The 13,555-nt window shown below is 50.3% G+C and overlaps 1 long non-coding RNA gene across 1 annotated transcript; it reads right to left on the reverse strand.

The window, feature by feature from the left end:
• Positions 1-1,598: 1,598 nt before the first annotated feature.
• Positions 1,599-5,923, reverse strand: LOC149873953 (uncharacterized). Its single transcript, XR_016439894.1, has 3 exons — positions 5,891-5,923; positions 2,721-2,798; positions 1,599-2,051 (listed from the first exon to the last, which is right to left on the reverse strand). It is a non-coding gene; the product is annotated as an uncharacterized LOC149873953 (long non-coding RNA).
• Positions 5,924-13,555: the final 7,632 nt, after the last annotated feature.

Raw genomic sequence — 13,555 nt, forward strand, 5'->3', positions numbered from 1 at the left:
GGGGCTGGCCCTGGGGTACCTCCCCAGAGAAACCCCCTGTGGAGAGGGCAGGGGTTCAGGCAGTTCCTCATTCCAGTTGTCTGGGAGCCCCACACCCCCTGAGCCCAGGTGGCATGGGTGGGTGGCAGTACAGGACAGCAGCTGGCTTGCAGAAGGAAGGGAGGAGTAGGGTCTGGAGCCACTACAGCAGGTGCTGCCAGAAGCCTGGCCTGTCCTGGCCTGGGAATAGGGCAGGGGAGGCATGCTGCCTGAGGCCAACACCTAGGGACCTGCTAGCCACAGGGGAGTGAGTGGGGACAGGGGCCTTGGCTGGCAGCCACCTGGGCCTTGGCCTGCCCAGCCAACTTACAATGGTCCCTGGGCACCTATGCATACCTGACCCCTGATTTGAGGCCAGGTAGCACACAGCCCCTGGTACAGAGCATCTAATATGACAAATATTGCAAACTATCTCAAACAGCTTCAGGTCCTGCAACTGCATGTGGGGAAAAGGCTCTCCCTGGCAGCTGGGATGCGGTCTCAGGGTCACACCATTCATACCAGGGGCCCTGAAGATGCTCTGACTCTACCAGAGGCAGATGCAGGACTGCACCATCCTCCTGCAGCAGCTGTGGTGGCATCAGAAGACTGGCTGGAGGACTTGCAGGCCTGGCCAATGGAGGACAGCACCTGCTGCGGGATGGGGCAGATTGGGAGTTCTGGGCACAGCTCCTGGCCCTAGAGCACAAGAGGCTGGACCTCCTGCAGGAGCAGAATGCCATCCTGGCCCAGGCAGTGCAGGCCACAGACAACAACTGCCAGGTGCTGGACACCATTTTGGCCCTAGTGGTTGCATTTGTGTCACCTGCTGCCTGGCTCCTGACTTTAGCCGCACCTGCCCCCTGGCAGCCATCTGCCACCCAGCAGCAGGCCCTCATCTGGGCCTGGAAAGAGGTCCAGCACTATCTTTAGAAGCCAGGAACCCCTGCCTTGGGCCCCCTGGGCCCAGACCCATTACTTGCCCCAGCTGCACCTGGGCATGGAGCCAGAGCTGCCTGCAGTGCGACCAGGACCGCATACTGGCCCTTCAGGCCCTGAACACCAGCTGCTGGAGGGGGAGCCACCTATGCCGGGAGACCAGCAGCTGCAGTCTGGGCAAACCCCTCACCTGCCACACTTGCCACAGTGTCCACACCCATGGGGGAACATTCAGAGACCAGGGTGCTGGACATCTGCCCCCTGGCTCTGCCCCTAGGTGTCCCCACCCTTTGTGGGATGGCCCACAAAGGACACTCTAAATAGTTCTCACGGGGAAGAAGGTTTTTTTATTGTTGGTGGGTGGGCTGGGTGGTAGAGGACTCTGTTGAGGGGGAAGTGGGGAGGAGGGCTCTGTTTGCTGGAAAGGGAGGGAAGGAGAGAGGGAGGAAGGGCACTCTATTTGATGTGAGGGGAATAAGAACTTGTTCTGATGTGTCTGCAGTGAGTGTGGTGCTAGGATTGGGCAGGGGTGGGGACCGTGAGTGATGATGCAGGTGGGCTAGAGCAGGGAGTGCTGGAGGAGATGGTTGGCCAGGATCTCTCATATCCAGAGACCTGGCCCTCACTGGCAGGTGTGCAGTTCACCCTAGATCTTGGGTAAGGTGAGAGGGCACTGCTGCTGCTGCTGCAGTCACAGGTGGTGCTCCCACTGCCATGCTTCCTCTTCCTGCCATGCCTCTTCTGCCTAGGTCTTGTGGAACAGCTCCCGCTGGGCCTCAGATGTTATGTAGCATGTAGGCTGCAATGACGACTGGCGGGGGGGGTGGTTCTCAGCAAACTTGAGGCAGGTGGTGAGGGAGCCCCAGCATCCCTTGAGAAAGCCAAAGGCATACTTCACCAGGGCATGGGTCTGGGCCAAGCAGCAGTTAAAGTGGGCATGGTGAGGGTCCAGGTGGCTGGTGTAGGGCTGCATAAGCCAAACCAAGAACAGGTAGGTGGGGTCCCTGATGAGGAAGGGTGTGATGGCTGTGGTGCCCAGCTGCAGGTCTGGCATCCCTGGCATGAATCAGCTGCTTTCCATCAGACCCAGCCACCTAGAGTTTTGAAACACATGGGTGTCATGGGTGCTGCCTGTCCAACCAGCATTCACATGGATGAAGGCCCTGTAGTGGTCCACGATGACCTGAAGCACCATGGAGTGAAAGCCCCCCCAGCTGTAATAGGGGCATTCTCTGTTGGGTGGGCAGGTGATTGGGATGTAGGTCCCATCCAGGGCCCTAATGTTCTGGAAGAAGCCCAGGGCATGAAACCCCACCACCACCACCTGGGTCATACACAGAGAACTCTGTGTCCCCCAGCATGTCCTGGAGGATTTCCCCATGGCCTTGCCCATACCAAATAGGTGGCTGATGTACTGCAGGCTGGGAGGTATAGCCAGCTTGAGAAGGGCAAAAGCCAGCTGGGTGTCTGCAGGGAGGGGTGGCTGCATGTCAGTGTCCTGCTGCTCCAGGTGGGACCAGAGCTGCTCCACAAGGTCCCAGAAGGTGTCCCAGGTCATGTGGAAGGCCTCCAGCCACTGGTCATCATCCCAGGCTTGCTGGATGATGTGCTACCAGCAGTCTTGGCTGGCCTGATGGGCCCAGAGGCAGCAGGGCTGGAGGCCCAGGAGGGTGATGGTGGCCTTGGTGGTGGCACCCAGAATCCTCTCATTGGTGTCCCTGCTGGTGACCACTGAATGCAGTCATTGATAAGTAGGAACTTACTGAAATCATAATTCCATGGATTTCGGAGAAAAGGCGCAATCTGACATTGCCTGTGAAAGTGGGCAATGCCTGCAAAATCTGTGAAAAAAAGAAGGAAAACTTACTGAAAATAGAGGGAGCCAGCAGTTCTCACGATGCTGCTGCACAGCTGTACAGCCTGCTGGAGGGTAGGGGGGAAGGGGGAACTGCTGGCCCAAGATGGCTGCTATCTACTGCTGATTGGTTGAGAGAGCTGCTTGTCATATGGCCCTGTGATCAGCTTGCAAAATTGGCTGGCTGCATCCTCAAGATGGGTAAGCTGATATTTATGAGGCCAGACCATAGGCATCAGTAAGCACAGTTTGCAACAAAGTTTATTGCTTGTGTGTGCCCCATTTACATGTGCACCCAGGACCATAGCACATTTGAACTGGGTTGGAGAAGCCCCAGCTGGAAGGGGACCCAAGGGATCAGCCTGCCAGCCTGGGACTGCTACAACCTCCAGTGTGGTGTGGAGAGGATGTCTGCGGCACAAGAGTCTTCTAGTGTGGGCTAACCAGTAGGCAGCTCTTGCACTGAAGCACTCTTGTGCCCCACCCAGCCCCATCAGCATCTACACATGCACTGTGGTGCACTAAATAATGTCACCATAGGATACTACTTGTGTTTACAAGTGCTGACCTACAGCAGAGTTAATTAGCTTACCATGGCCAAATAGGGCCACACTTATAGACCCTGAGACTTTACTGAGTAAAGCCCCTTTGTCTTTCTCCCTCTCTTGCTAGCTGCGACCCTCTGACTTGCTTTGATTGGCTCACATGCTCTCTCTTTTTCCCTTTCTGTCATTTCAACCAGCTGTGATTGGCCAATTACAGCAAGCCAGAAGGTCAAGGCAAGTTAGAGAGAGGGAGAGAAAAAGAGAGAGATAGAGAGCAAGGTATATAGAGAGAGTGTTTCAGCCAATCATAGCAACCAAGAGTTTTGCAGGGAGAGAGAAGAGGGGGAGGGGGCATCGCTCTTTATCCTGTTTTCACTCTCTTTCTCATGCACTGCGACCATCTGGCTTGCTGTGATTGGCTCACTCTCTCTCTCTCTCTCTCTCTCTCTCTCTCTCTCTCTCACTCTCTTTCTTGCTGGAACCAGCTATGATTGGCCAATCAAGCAAGCCTTTGCCAAATGGGGTGGGGAAAGAGTAGTGTTGAGGGATGAAGATTATGACATGAGATGTGTATGAGATAAAGCTGTCAGGATAAAGATAAATAAGTTGCAAATATGTGTATATACTTTTGTTGTGTATGAGCTAAAAATAAAGTAATTTCTAATGTGTTGGGTATATGTTTTACAAGTTTGTAAGGTGAGATTGAACCTTGTTGTGTTATATGGTTGCGGTTGAATGATAAATGGATATAGAGTTTGGAGATGGATATGTTACCCTTTGTGTTGCAAGTGTGAAGTTTCAGTTCAGGTTGGAACTTTTAAGTTTTTGTTACTTTAATATAGAAAAAAAATCAAGCAAGCCTTTGTCCTGCTCAAACTGGCCATACCTCGTGGCCTGCAGGATGTCAGCTACCTATCTGGCATGGGCAAGGCCATGGGGAGACCCTCCAGGATGTGCTAGGGGACACAGAGCTCTGTGTGCACAGAGCTATTTGTTAGGTGGATAAAAGCATTGCATAGGAGGGTTAAGATTTCAGTGAGAAGATTTTTGGAAGCAGAATTCGAGATAAAGCCAGGGTATGGTAAGGGTGCCCCCTGTTGCCTGGACTATTCATGTACGGGATTGAACCGTTGGTGCAAGGAATCAGAAAGGATAACAGAATAAAAGGGGTAATGGTTCTGGGGAGGGGTGTGGGATAGGGAGGTGAAGTAGTTGCTTGACATGGATGATGTGACATTTGTAGTTCAAAATGAGGGGTTCCTGTAATGGGTTTTGGGACATGTTGACAGGAATGGGGGAGTGGCTGCGACATGAGTGAATAAATGAAAGAATACACTGTTAGCAGTAAGGGAGCTGGGGGACTTAAGGAGCCACAGACTGCGTGTGCAGTGAAAGGTAGTGAAAGTACTGAGGATGCCTATGGACGTGAAAGAGAAAGGGGAGGTGGCTTGGGAGGATCTATTAGGATGGGTGAGACAGACTGTAGGGATATGGGGGCACAGGGTTTTTTTTCTGAGGGAAAGTCAGCCTACTAAAACAAGTGATGCCGCCAATGGTGTTATTTGTGGCCACAGCATACCCACTGAGATTTGTAAAATTCTGTGTTTGAGTTATATTTATAGCTGGACGTTCAGCAAAACCTAAGTGTAGGGTGTGTATAAAGTAGAAAGTTTTGAGATTTCATGTTTTGATAATAAAAAAAAAATCAAGAGAGCCAGAAGGTCAAGGCAGGTGAGAGAAAGAGAGAGAGAGAAAGGTACAGCAAGAGTGCATGCAAGCCAATCACAGCAACCAAGAGGGTTGTAGGGAGGGAAAGAGAGAGTGAGCAAGAGATTGAGACAGAGAGAGGGGTTGCTTTCTATCCCTTTCTTTCTCTCTCCCTCTTTCTGTCTCTTGCTTGCCACAACCCTCTGTCTTGCTGTGATTGGCTGACATGCTCGCTCTCTCTCCTCTCTTTTTCTCTCTTGGCAGCCAGCTGTGATTGTCCAATTTTTTTTGTTAATTAAAATATATTTCTATATATAGAGAGTTATATATACACAACCTATATCATAAATTTTCCATCACACATCTTAAAACTGCATTAAGAAACCCGCACTTCCCATTATAATAAACACACCCACTCCCCCGCGCACCTGAGCACCCACCCTTCACCCTCACCTACCCCAATCACCAAATCACGCCAAATCAGCCAAATCAAGTCCAAATCCAAGAGTCAGTTCAGAACCATAAGTGGCCCTACAACCAGCAAATATTCTCTACCCCCACCTGGGGCTTCAGAAGTTTCCAAAACCTATGGCAGGCATCCTACTTGCAGGCCCAAGCCCGTAGGCAAGTTTTACTTGTCCACAGCCATATGGCCATAGGAACAAGCTAGCGAGGAGCCCCCTATTTGCATAAAGTCGGCTTAAAGCCCCAACACCTCGGTGGATACTAAACCACACCAGAAGAGCAGTTATCTCCCAGGTGCTTAAGGAAAACTGCCTTCATGGACCCAGATACATGGTATTTTGCCTGCCAGGTAAGAACTCACCCTGGGAAAACTGTCTGAGCAGTCATGGTGTTTTCCCTGCCCAGTTTACCTTGGCAGTCTTTTTCTTTTTTAAGTAAAGTACCAAAAATAACAAATCAACAAAAACTTTACAGGCTTCACACTTAAACATTAACAAACATCACACTGACAGGCAGCTTCTATATACATAAAAATAAAACCCCATGCATGAGATTACAACTTATAACTGAATATAACAAAAGCCACTTAAATAGCTTTCTTTGCCTATTAAACACATAAGTAACCATAAAACCCCAAATCTTCTTTGGAGCCCATAACAGAGGCAGTGCCTACCCTGTCTTTCCACATACCTGGACACTAGCCCCAATTATCCCATACCCAATCAGGTTGAAACTGTATACTCCAATCAACTCCTTGCCAGAAACCTCCTTTCCCTGTATCCTTCCCCTTCCCACTTTTCTCCTCCTTCTCTCTATACTATTTTAATCCATGTAACCCCAACTGTAAACACTCTGTTGATAAAAAACAAAGCCCCTGTCTGACTAATAGGCAACAGACCTTTCATATCACTACCTTAACACATGTTATCAACACCCTCACTTTCCAAGTCCCACCAGTACCCTTAGGTAACCCATATAACATATTCTCAAAGGACACCCTTGTACCCCTTCCTATCCATTGCAGGAACAAAGCCAGCTTCCTCTGGGCATAGAAGCACTTCCATGACACATGGAAGACCAATTCAGCTTGATGCAGAGCTCCTTTAGACACTTAGGTGACCTTACCAGACCCCATCGGCAGTGTACCTCCTTCACAAGTAAAATTTTCCACACCACCCCCTATGCTAATTCCTTGTGTTTCCCCTTCCACTTCCTCCCTACCACCCCTTCCCATACCCTACCAACCTGTTCCCTTTCTAACTCCCCCACATCTGTCACTCCCTCCCTCCCCCTCAGAAACTTTAAAACCCTTTTTGCATTCCCCAAGTCCTCAAGGTCCAGTCCCTCTAATCCCTTTCACAAAAGTCCTCAAGCATATGTACTGTAGTGACATCTTCCAAGCCCACAGCCCTTTCCACCCAATCCCATATAACCCCAGCCTCCTCAACAATCTCCCCACCCAGAAACTGCAAAAATTCCCCACTATTCCCATGTCTCTTCTTGCCTCCCTCACTACCATTTTCAAAAAATGCATGTAGACAAAGGTCTCAAGGTTAGGTAAGCCCCATCCCCCCAACCTTTCCTCCTTATACAACTCCCATCCTCCCATACAACCTAGCCATTCTCTCTGTCCCCCCCCACCAAAAGGCACAAAACCTGCTGCATCTGCCATGCCTGCAACCAGGACAGTGGACACACAGTTTTTCACTGCAGAAATAGAGGAGCAGGACATTCATTTCCAGCTGAGCAGGCACTGTGAATCAGTGAGGTCTGTTGAGGAGGAAAAAGATGGAGAGGGAATCTGGACAGGAGCTTGGGTCCAGCTGAAATGTGCCCCCGCTAAACCAGAAGTACTGCAGCATTTGCCAGCAGCCCTGACTTTCGGATACCATGAGGACCTGATTTACTATCGGGAGCAACTCAAGCTATGCTGCAGATGTGGGGAGGAGGGCCACCTGAGGAAAGATTGCAAAATGGAGATCTGTGCAATGTGCCAGGAGAAAGGACATAAAATGGGAGCCCATGGCACTGCAACCTCTGTGGGGAGGAGGGACACAGGTTTAGGAAATGTCCCAGGGCAAAAGCCAATGTAAGCTTTCAAGAAGAGAAAGAGGATGATGTCCCCGTGATGCTCTCTGACATTACATTTCATGGAGGCATCAAAGAAGCTAGCTCTGGGGAAGCAGAGCAAGAGAGAAAGGAGAAGGAAGAAGGGGAAGAGGGCTTATCAGAGACAGAGACCCCCGCACTATCTCAAGAAGTGGGGGAAACCATCAGGCAGCTTAAGGAGCTAGCTAAAAAGGTAGGCACCCTGCCAAACCAGGCAGAGAAGCAATGTGCAGAGGATGGGGAGACAGAAGAAGGAGCAATGGAGGTGACTAAAGAGGCCCCTGAGTCAGGGAGCCAGCTCCAGAGGGAGAGGAGGACATGGAAGAGGAAGGTGAAAACTCTAAGCCTTGGTCCCCCTGAGGCTGAGCAGGAAATCTGAATATAAGCAATTGGAAAATAATCTATAGTCAGAGGAAAGGACAAAGGAAAGCCAGACAGGGAAAAACCCACCACTCTCTTGAAAAAAAGCACAACAGGGCTTGGAAAAACAGTTACCGGAGATATGAAAACAAAAGTTGCAAGCTAGAGTCTCTGGTTGAAAAGAAGAAAGCAAAAGTAGGAAGCTTCCCCTCCCCTTTCCCAAAACAGCCAGCAAAATGAAGGGGCTCCACATCAGCTCAGTTAATGTTAGAAGCCTTGCTGGGCAAGGGAAGTGGGACCAGATTTTCCAGATCTTGGAACAAATAGAGGCAGACATAATCTGCCTGCAGGAATGTGGCTTGTGTAGTCAAACAGCCATCTCTTTGTTCTCCAAATGCTGACCACATGAAGCAGCCGTGTGGTCGGGTCGGATGACAATAGGGCTACTGGCATTGTAATCCTGCTGAAAAGAGACACTGTGCACCCTCTGCAGCACAGAGAAATAATTGCAGGCAGACTGCTACAAGCCACCATGGAAGCAGATGGGATAACTTTTAAAGTGTTGTGCATGTACGCACCAGCCCACCCCAAGGTAAGGTGTGAGTTTCTAGAAAACATGGCCAAAGCAATGCCGAGTGGCCAGCTGGTAATAATAGCAGGGGACTTCAACTGCATTGTCAGCGAGAATGACAGAGTCAGCAGCACCCAGAAGTTAGGCATGGACAGATCTTCTAGGCAACTGAAACAACTGATCCAGGACCTAGTAGATGCTGGTAAACAAGCCCAAGGATCTGTGAGGAACTTCACCCAGGTGGAGTTCACCCACAGGGAAAAACAAGACCCGGATAGACTTTGTCTTCCTCCCCAAGGAGTGGAGGGCAAAGGAAGCTCGGTTCACACCTGTCTGTTTCTCGAACTACTGCCTCCTCATAATCCAGGCTGAAATGAGAGGACGGCTGGAAAGGGGCAGAAGGCTGTGGAAGCTAAACACCAGTCTGTTAGAAGATGAGAATACTGAGAATAGGTTCAGAGAGCAATACACAGGCTGAAGTACCCTAAGGGCTCAGTACCCAAACCAAACATAGTGCTGGGCTAGCTTCAAAGACAGGATCAAAGGCTTCTTCCAGCAGGCCGGCAAGTGGTGAGCTTTCTTCTGCAGAAGGCAGCACAAGTGCCTGACCCATAAGTTGCAGGCCTTGCATAGGCAGGCAGCGGCAGGCTGGGAAGTGAGGGAGGACATGAGAGAGGCAAAGACCCACACTGGTGCCTGGTACTGAGAGGAGGCCAGGAAAAAAAATCTTCTAGGCTAGGGCCCCCTGGGTGGAGTAGGGGAAGGAGTGGTCTGCTTACTTCACCAAGCTAAAGAAGAGCAAAGAAAAGCCCATGAGGTGCCTGAGAGAAAGAGCAGGAGCAGAGTACTGATTGAAGGACGGGATGCAAATGTGGTGGCTTCCTTCTACCAGAAGCTCTACCCCAATCTATTGGAGGATGTGGGAGGCAGGCAGCAGTGCCTGCAGGGGCTCACCTGGGCCCTCAGAGAGGAGGAGCTGCAACAGATGGAGCAAGAGGGGATACTGGATGAGGTTGAGAAGACTCTCTGAGGATTTAAGGACGGTAAGACTCCTAGGTCAGATGGCCTGCTCAAGGAGTTTTACGTGACATTCTGGGACCTGGTGGGCCCTGACCTGCTGGAGGGGTACCTGGGAGCTGGGATGGACAGGGGCCTCATGATGCTCCTGTACAAGAAGGGTCTGAGGGAAGAGTTGAAAAACTGGAGACCCATTACCCTCCTGAACTTCAACTATACATTGCTAGCCAAGGTCTTGGCCAAGCAATTTAAATCTGTCCTATGTGCCATCATCAATGAGGACCAGTTGTGTGTAGTAACCAGGATGCCAGATCCATGGATCCCGGCTGCAACTGAGAGACATGGTCCAGCTGGAATGAGATAGTGGACAGAAGATGGGGTGCTGAACCTGGACCTGGAAAAAGCCTATGACAGAGTGTCACACTGGTTCCTCTTTGAGACCTTGCAGTGGCTGGGTGTCCCTCTGACTTTCACCAGCTGGATAAGGACTCTATACACAGATGTAAGCAGTGACGTGCTGGTAAACAGTTTCCTGAGTAAGCAGATCACGATAGAGTTGCGGGTCCCTCAGAGCTGACCACTCTCCCCAGTCTTTTTAATCTGTGCCATTGAGCCCCTGGCTCAGCACATTAGGCAGGACCCTGGGATCCACAGAGTCCAGATCCCTGGGGGAAGTAAGGAACAAGCCAAGGTCTTGGCCTACATGGATGATTTGAAAATCCTGTGCAGGAATAAGTGTACAGTAGAAAGAGGTCTATGGTACACATGGATTTATGAAGTGGCAGTGGGAGGCCAAGCTGAACGTAAGCAAAAGCACCTGCCTGGCTGTAGGTGAGCTCAGAGACCTGTAGTTCCTGGGGGGTCTTGGTCCCCCACAAGGGGGTCAAGATCCTTGGGATGGAACCTGACCGGGAGCTGAGTGGAAGGGTAGCCTGGGAGAAGGAGGCCAAGGTAAAGCAGAGGTTGAGTATGTGGCATGTGCATCACCTGTCCGTGGGTGGGTGCATGGCACTCATAAAGGTTGTGTTGCTACCAGTGCTTCTATACACCTCACTGGTCTTCCCTCCCACCCCCCCAGTAAAGTGTATCATCCACAGAATCCAGAGAGCCATAAGCATCTTTTTCTGGGGATCCTGAATGGATAAGGTGGCAAGGAAGATCCTATACAAAAAGAAACTAGCTGGGGGAGGGGGATGCCAGACATCCACCTGTTCCTGTGGGCATAGTACATGAGCCAGGTTTGCAAGCTGGTGACCAGTGCAGAGACCAAAACAGCCTGTCTAGTAAAGTTTTTTGCAGGTCACCTCCTGAGACAGTGGGAGGTGGGTGTATGCACCAACCAATGGGAGACAGGGTCCTGAACGAGTTCCAGAGTGAATATGGGTTACAGAAGAAAAGCCCGGTGACTATGTCCAGCCACAAAAAGATACAGAAGGCAGTCAGAGAGACAGACTATCAGTTGTGGAGATGCCAAGTCACCTGGAACTGGATCTTCCACAAGGACCTCCATAAGGACCACAGGGACTTGAGTTGGTTAATAGCACACCGAGTACTCCCAGTGAGGGTGTGGAGATACAGGGAGGGACGAGGGATTAGACCCAATTGCCCCAGGGAAACCTGCCAAGAGGAAGCAGAGGCTATTGATCACCTCCTGTGGCACTGCCTGTATGCCAAGGTTGTGTGGAAAAAAGTAAGCTGGCTCCTTGAAAGTGACAGGAGTCAGGTTGATGACAAGGGAGGTTGTGATGTATGGACACCTGACTGAGCAGCAGGGGTCCCAGACAACGTGTTTTGAGCAGTTTGTGTCCTGTGTTAGGAGCACCCTGTGGCAATGCAGGAACCTCCTATTATACAGGAATGTGGAGCTCAAGGAAACAGACTGTGTTAAAATGTTTCTGAGAGAACTTCAGTCCTACCACCAGAAATCAATAAGTGAGGATGGAGAAGACACTGCCAGCTTCATCTGGAAAAGTGACACCTGGCACAGGTCATTCAAAGACCCCCTGGCAAGGAAAGTGGACAGAGAGAACAAAGAGGACAGAGATGCAACTGGACCTGGAGACAGTGAGGACTACAACAGGATCAGCAGCAGTGGAAGTGACAGTGACATTGACAGCGACAAGGACAGTAAATGAACTGAGAATGTAAACTCCAAATCAGGGCTTGGACTAAAGGACTGCAATTGGGGTATGTGAGCGTGGGTGCTCAGGGGCTCGGGATGCAGGGGAGTGGGTGCATTTATTGTAATGAAAATCATGGGTTTCTTAATGCGGTTTTAAGATGTGTGATGGGAAGTTTATGACAGAGGAAGTGTGTGTGTGTGTGTGTATATATATATATATATAAAAATAACTCTCTCTCTACAGAAATATATTTTAATTTTAAAAAAGTAAGAGAGAGAGACAGAGAGAGAATCACACCAACCAAGATGGGCCCAGGGAAGGAGAGAGAGGTAAGGTTGCTCCCTATCCCATTCTCTCTCTCTCTTTCATTCACTATGACCCCCTGGTTTGCTGTGATTGGCTCACTTTCTCTCTCACTGCAACCAGATATGATTGGCCAATCACAGCTAGTCAGATGGTCAAGGCAAATTAGAGAGAGAGGGAGTGAAAGTGAAAGAGACAGGGATAGAGAGAGCACAGAACCAATCATGGCAACCAAGAGGGTTCTGAGAAGAGTGTGTGGGGGGAGAGAGAGAGAGAGAGCAAGAGAGAGAGAAAAAGGGATACAGTGAGAGCATGTGAGCCTATCACAGCAACTGAAAGTGTTGCACTGGGGGGGGGAGGGAAGAGAGACAGAGAAAGAGAGTTTGCTCTCTCTCCCTTTTTCTCCCTTTCCTTCTTTCTGTCTCATGCTTGCTATGCCTTCTGGCTTGCTGTGTTTGGCTCACATGCTCCATCTCTGTCATTGTCTCTCACTGCAACCAGCTTACCTAGCAGCAGAAATACCATAATTGCTAAGGTGGATCTGGTAGGGCAATTCCCATGACCACATCAGTGGGCTACCTAGGGCAGTGTTTGCTGTCAGCCGCTTGTGGGCCCCAATCAGGTAGCAGTTGGGTGGTGGCCTGGCTGTTTCTTGGTCAGGTCTCAGGGGGCCAGAGTGATGGCAGTGAGGAGGCAACAGACGTCTACAGAGATGAGAATGATGGCAAGCCTGGATGGGGCTGGCACTTTGGGTGTTCTGACAATGAAGACATTTCTTGGTGAGCATAAAGCAAGAGCAGTGGAGGAGGAGGGGCAGTGACAAGTGGTGGGATGGTGTGGCAAGTTAGTGCCAGGGGAAGCTAAGCAAAAGAAGAAGGCAGCAGAGAAGTCAGAAGGGGGCCATACAAGACGAGGCCCTTCTGCAGAGAATGAGCGCACCTGGGGAGAGAAATTGGAGGAGCAGCAGAAGGTTCTAGACCCAAGACTTATGGTGAAGTTGCGGGTGAAAGCTATCCTTTTGAGTGAAGGTGTTAAGGGGTCCACTACCCTATCCCTGGCAGACTTTCTGAGGAAAGTATTGTTTGAAGATCTACAAGTGAAGCCATGAGACCTTAGCTGCATAGTGGCTTTCAATAATTTCAAACACTGGAATGTTACCTTTTGGTAATGTGAGGTGTACAATGGCTTTTGGGAATGATACAAGGAAGTGGCAGACCAGGAGGACCTTTGAGGGCTAGGACTCAAAGTGGGCCAGAAGGCAAGAGAAAGGGTCTTATATTTCAAGATGTATACTGACATGCTTGAACTGGAGGACATTTTGTGATGGCTTGAACCTTGTGTGTAGCAGGTAATGTTTATCGACTGCTTCTTAGACCATTGGCAAATATGGACTGGGGCATGGAGGGCGAGAGTGTTGCTTGAAGAGGACCACAGAAACCCGGGGGGGCGGCGGCGGCGGTGCACAGCACCTCCTGTTGGTGATTATTGGGCCACACTGTAGATACTTAACTTACCATGGGCAGCCAAAACACTGCAGTCAATG

The sequence above is a fragment of the Crocodylus siamensis genome, chromosome 1 (genome assembly GCF_052110815.1).
Source record: "Crocodylus siamensis isolate JL-2025a chromosome 1, ASM5211081v1, whole genome shotgun sequence".
In the NCBI taxonomy this organism is placed as follows: domain Eukaryota; kingdom Metazoa; phylum Chordata; order Crocodylia; family Crocodylidae; genus Crocodylus; species Crocodylus siamensis.